The 6345-nt window shown below is 44.8% G+C and overlaps 1 non-coding gene across 1 annotated transcript; it reads left to right on the plus strand.

Moving 5' to 3' along the window:
* Nucleotides 1-696: 696 nt before the first annotated feature.
* On the plus strand, nucleotides 697-769 carry trnat-ugu (transfer RNA threonine (anticodon UGU)). The gene has a single exon. It is a non-coding gene; the product is annotated as a tRNA-Thr (tRNA).
* Nucleotides 770-6345: the final 5576 nt, after the last annotated feature.

The raw sequence follows: 6345 nt of genomic DNA on the forward strand, positions 1-6345 counted from the left end.
TGCTCCCATGTTCCTGCCTTATAACATCATAATTCACCCTCTCCCACAGAAATACCTTTCCATTCCTTCTAATTCTATCCCGGACAAGACTATGGTAAAAATCAGGGCGTTGTGGTCACTTTCCCTGAAATGCTCACTCACTGAGAGATCTGTCATCTAACCGGGTTCATTGCCTAGCATTACATTCAAAATAACCTGTCCTCTCATCTGCCTGTTAACAAATTGTATAAGGACCCTTCCTGGACATACCTGTCACATATTCTGTCCCATCCAAAGCTTTTGCACCAAAGAAGTGCCAAACAATATTTGAGAAGTTGAGGTCACCCATGCCAAAGCCCCTTTTATGTTTTGCACTTTTCCAAAATCTGGCTCCTAAATTGCTCCTCAGCATTGCTGCTGTTATTGGTAGGCGGGAGGGTAATTTATAGGATGGAGAGATTGCTCCTTTCCTTTACTGACTTCCACCAACTCTGAGTCAGTAGGCGATCCATTTATGCAGCTGTGATACTCTCCACAATTAATAAAGACAATCGTCACCTCCTTTATCTGCCTCCCTGTCACTTTTTAATCAAGACATGACCTTGCCTATACAAAGCTAAAAGACTGTCCCTAATCAAGCCTTGTCTTCTAAAAAAGATGAGCAGCGTAGAGGAGAGAGAGAAACCACTCAGTGTAGGAACTATAAGATGCATTGTGGGCTCCATAGCTCAGGGGTTAGAGCACTGGTCTTGTAAACCAGGGGTCGTGAGTTCAAATCTCACTGGGGCCTTTCTTGTGTGTGAACTGTTTTAGCATGAACAACAATTTTATTGAGAACCAGGATATATCACAGAGCGAGTAATTCTGAAGCTTTATAAGGCACTGGAGAAGCCCCATTTCTCCAGTATTGTGAGCAGTTTTGGGCTCCTTGTTTAAGAAAGGATGTATTGACATTGGAGATGGTTCAGAGGAAGTTCATGAAAATGATTTCGGAAAAAAGCCTTATTGAATGAGGAATAATTGAAGGCGCTGGGCCTTTACTCACTGGAATTTAGAAGAATGAGAGGGGATCTCATTGAAACCTATTGAATGCTGAAAGGCTTAGATAAAGTAGATGTGGGGGTGGATGTTCCCTATGGTGGGAGAATCTAGGACCAGAGGGCAGAACTTCAGAACAGGGGGACATCCATTTAGAATGGAAATGAGGAGGCATGCCTTTAGCCAGAGGGTGGTGAATCTGTGGAATTTGTTGCCACATGTGGCTGTGGAGGCCATGTCATTAGGTATATTTAAGGCAGAGGTTGGTAGGTTCTTGATTAGTCAGGGTGTGAAAGGTTACAGGAAGAAGGCAGGAGAATGGGGTTGAGAGGGAAATGGATCAGCCATAATGAAATGGTAGAGTAGATTTGTTGGGCCAAATGGATCAATTCTGCTCCTATATCTTATGGTCTTATGGTATCTTACAGCACATTTGCTGGAAATCTGAAATACAGAGGATTACAGGTTAGACCCAAAACCAGGCAGCATTTCTAGAGTGAGAAAAGTGGAAGGCGGCAATCTGAAATATTGTAAATTCTGCCCTGAAGTGGCTTTAACAAGTACATACTGTATAGTAGCTCACTCAGTCTCATCCAGCAAGGATATAAAACCTGTTTCTGTATCACTGAATTAAATAAGGATCTCCCCTCCTGCAGAGTTATCTCATTTCAGGGTTCTCCCATGATGACCCTGGCTGGAATCATTTGTCTTATCATGAAAATGCCCAAGTCACATTCACTCTCTGCCTCTGTCTTCTGTGTAGGCTCTCTTTCACTTTCATGGTCATGTCAATATGTATGCTTACTGGTGTAAGGCTGCAATGAGGATTTGCATTTAAGGTTGATGTGTCTATGTGTCTTATGCAGAGCAAGTTTTTGGAAGTGCTTTTTCAAATGAGCCTGGATAAAAAGCATCTTAACACTAATGTTATCAAAAGTTCTTTTTACTTTAATCATTTCCCCATGATTGAGAAAGCTCTCAACCAATCCATTCCATTTCACCTCTTCTGTTCTGACACCACCCATCTCCCCAGCCAGACTAAGGAAAAATCTTCCCTTGTCCTCTCCCTCTAGCCCACAGCTACCATAGTTTGTAACAATTTCTATGAGATTCTACCACCTTCCTTTCACCTCAGCCTTCAGCAATCTGGAGTGACTGAAATGATTCAGTAGTCATTCTTCAGCTCCATCATCCTGATACAACACTTACCAATGCAACCACAGTGGATGCAACACTTCCCACTTTACCTCGTCCTTTCCAAAGTCCCAGGGACAAGCTCTTCTGCAAAATGAACAGTGGTTTAGTCACTTCTCCTGCAACTTCAGTGTTCTCAATGTGGTCTCTTCTACATTGTAGACATGAAGAATAGACCGAGTCATTACTTTACATAATGTTGATAGACTACCTAAATAATGTTTGTTTTTCTACTTTATTTTGTATATTATAATATAACAATTTCTTAATCTACCCTAGGCACCAATTTTCTCACACTTTCATTAAAGATTATGTTTTTGAATGTTATTTTTAAATTAAAAATTTAAATCTGTTTATGTAATGAATTCTTTACTCCAGAGAATCCTTTACTTATTACTGAAGACTATATCTAAAATTCTGTCTTTGGTTATAGTACGCATTGTAAAATTTAAAATATTATGAATATGTCATATAAATGTGTTCTCTTGATTGCCATTGCCAAATTCAATTTTCATATAGATTGGCTAAATCAGGTCTCTCATGATTACTGCATTGCTTTCATCACAAGCTCTAATCATTTTCTGAATATTATTTTGTCAAATGTTATAGTTGCTGTTACAAGGTCCATGAATTGTTCCCATGCATTTTCCCTCTGGTTGAAATATTCTTCTGATGTACTCTAAAAGTTTAAGACCTCACATCAAACCTATGCTCTCTGGTCTTCAACACCTCTGCAAGTGGTAGCAGTTTCCCTCCTTCCACATTATTTTTGGGCAGGAATAGAACATTTTATGGACCAAACATTGGACCAACATATTATTTATGCCAACAGACAGGTCCTTTTCATTTCATAGCTTCAATGCACCCTTGTGCAATTTGTGGTAGTTGCTGTATTAGAGTTATAGAGTAATACAACACAGAAACAGGCCTTTTTACCCAACAGGTCCATGCCAGCCACATTATCCTCCTTTCTAGCTCCTGTTGACTGCCTTCGGCCCATAAGACTGCAAGACCTGCTCCTCGTACCTATCCAAGTCTCTCTTAAATGTGCAACTATACCAATCTTGACCACTTCCTCTATAGCTCATTCCAGGTACTCGCTACCCTCTGTATAAATGTTACCTGTTAGACCTCTTTTAAATGTCTCCCATTTCATAGCCATGTGTTGGGATAAAGACAATGATGTTATCCAAACTCCTCATGATTTTATAAACTCTTATGAGGTCGCACCTCAATCACCAGGGAATGAAGATCCAGCGTGGACAATTTCTCTCTACACCTTAGGCCGGGGGTCGGCAACCCGCGGCTCCGGAGCCACATGTGGCTCTTTTACGTCTGTGCTGCGGCTCCCTGTTGCTTTGGGAAATAATTGGTTGTGGCGACCCTTTTCCTGGCACATCCGAACCGACTCACAATTAGATAGCCTACGGGGGTTTGCGAGCACAGAGCTTTGGAGCCTCTGCGCCAGGTTGAGGGAGGCTTAAAAGTGAGGCTGAAGACTTCGAATAAAGTTTTTTCCTTCGACTGCAGTTACCGACTCCGTGTCGTAATTTTAGCGCTGCGTGTAGCACACCGCTACATGGTCAGTATTTAATTAAAATGTATTTTATGTTAGTTTGTTAGTTTTTGAAATGTAAATCTAAATTTGAAGATTATGGTGATCTTGTACAATCTAAATAAGACTTTGTGGCGACCCATTTCCTGACACATCCAAACCGGCTCAGAATTAGCCAGCGTTCAGGCTAAGGGAGATAGCCTACGGGGGTTTGTGAGTACGTGTCTTTTGCAGCATCCGCGCCCATGGGGGGCGGGTTGAGGGAGGCTTAAAAGCAAGGCTGTTTAGTTCAAATAAAGCTATCTTTGACTGCAGTTTACTGACTGCGTGTAGCAACCGCTACAACGTGTTTTTATCGCTGGCTGTCCAGAGGGGAGGTGCTGAAACGCTTTGTCGCGTGTCTGGAAGAAGTGAAAACTTTCCTGGGCAGCAAAGGGCTCACCTTTCCTGAGCTGGAACAGCCAGAGTGGCTGGAAAAGCTACACTTCATGGTAGACATAACAGCGCACCTGAACACGCTGAACACAGCTCTTCAACGGGGTAAGGACGTACAGCCCTGCACATGTTGGAGGATGTTTTGGCATTCGAGCGCAAGTTGACGTTGCTTGCCAGAGATTTACAGAAAGGCACATTGTCTCACTTCCCCAATTTGAGAGAGTTCAAAAAAGGTCACGACATGATAAATTCGGAGTATTTACATTGGGCAATCATCGCAATGCAAACATCGTTTGGGAAACGCTTCTGTGAGTTCAGAGAGGAAAAAAACACATTATCCTTCCTGGTCACTCCCCTAAGCATCGATCCATCCCTACTGAATACGACTGCATTGTCAGGTGTGAGTCAACCTGAACAAGGATGATAAATATTTTAATTGCCTATTATTTTACGTATATTCATATGCTTTCATTGTTCAGTGAAATAGTCCTTTTATTTTTCAGGTTGACAGCTGGCTGACGTTATTTTTGGTTTGCTGCTGGCGGCAAATTTAAGTTTGGCGTTTTTCATAAATACAAGAAGGACTCAAATAGACGTTGAGTATTTTACTTAAAAGTAACCTTCAACCCAACGTCTTTTTTTCGGAGGTCAACATGTTTTTGTTGCATGCAGAAATGTAATTTCGTTTTCTCTGCAGGAGTTCATCAATTTCATAAATGCAACACATTATAGTTTGTTTATACATAGCATAAAGGCAAAACAAAACGTTGTATGCAGTGTTATTTCATTTTAAATGTCAAACGGGTTTTGCGGCTCCCAGTGTTTTCTTTTCTGTGGGAAACGGGTCCAAGTGGCTCTTTCAGTGGTAAAGGTTGCTGACCCCTGCCTTAGGCTCTCTCATCCAGGCAGCATCCTCATAAGTCTTTTCTGTGCCCTGTCCAGCTTTCCTATAACAGCATGGTAAAACTGTCCACGATATTTCAAGTGAAATCTCACCAATGACTTACAGTAGATAACTGCAACATTGTAGCGGTGTGCTACACGCAGCGCTAAAATGACGACACGGAGTCGGTAAACTGCAGTCAAAGATAATTTTAATTCGAACTTCACAGCCTTGCTTTTAAGGCCTCCCTCATCCCTCCCTCCCCGGGCGCGGACACTCCAAGAGACTCGTACTCACAACCCCCCACCCCCCCAGGCTTTTCACCCTTTGTTGCAGACCTGGCCTTTGTGCCCGCAGGCTGGCTAATTGTGAGCCGGTTCGAGTGCGCTAGGAAGTGGGTCACCACATAACCCCACCCCCCAGAACTGGCAATACACCCCCCAATGTCCACAGCCTGGGCCAGACCCTGTTTGGGAGGTCGGCCCCTGTGCTGCTGTGCCGGAAACTCAACCGGTTGTGCCAGGTCCACGTGGGCCGGTTTGAGTTGGTCCACCGTGAAAACCTCCTCTCTCCCCCCAACGTCCAGCATGAACATGGACCCGTTGTTCCAGAGCACCATAAACGGCCCCTCATAGGGCCGTTGCAGCTGTGGCCGATGCCCGCCCCTTCGTACAAACACAAACTTACAGTTCTGCAGGTCTTTGGGTACGCAGGTCGGGTTCTGCCCGTGCTGTGAAGTGGCTATGGGGGCCAGGTCACCGAGCTGCTCGCGTAGTCTGCCCAGGACTGCTGCGGGATCTTCCTCTTGCCCCCTTGGGGATGGTATGAACTCCCCGGGGATGACTGGGGTGCGCCGTACACCAACTCGGCCGACGAGGTGTGCAGATCATCTTTGGGTACTGTGCGGATGCCGAGGAGGACCCCCAGGGAAGTTCGTCTGCCCAGTTAGCTCCTCTCAGGCGGGCCATGAGGGCCGACCTTAGGTGACGGTGGAAACGCTCCACTAGCCCGTTCGACTGTGGGTGGTAGGCAGTTATGTGGTGCAGCTGAGTCCCCAAAAGGCTGGCCATAGCTGACCACAGGCTGGAGGTGAACTGTGCGCCTCCATCGGAGGTAATGTGGGCCGGTACACCAAAGCGGGACAGCCAGGTGGTGATCAGTACCCGGGCGCAAGATTCGGAGGTGGTGTCGGTGAGCGGGATTGCCTCTGGCCATCTTGTGAACCGGTCCAAGATAGTCAGGAGGTGCCGTGCTCCGCATG

The sequence above is a fragment of the Hypanus sabinus genome, chromosome 9, assembly GCF_030144855.1.
Source record: "Hypanus sabinus isolate sHypSab1 chromosome 9, sHypSab1.hap1, whole genome shotgun sequence".
NCBI classification, from domain to species: Eukaryota; Metazoa; Chordata; class Chondrichthyes; order Myliobatiformes; family Dasyatidae; genus Hypanus; species Hypanus sabinus.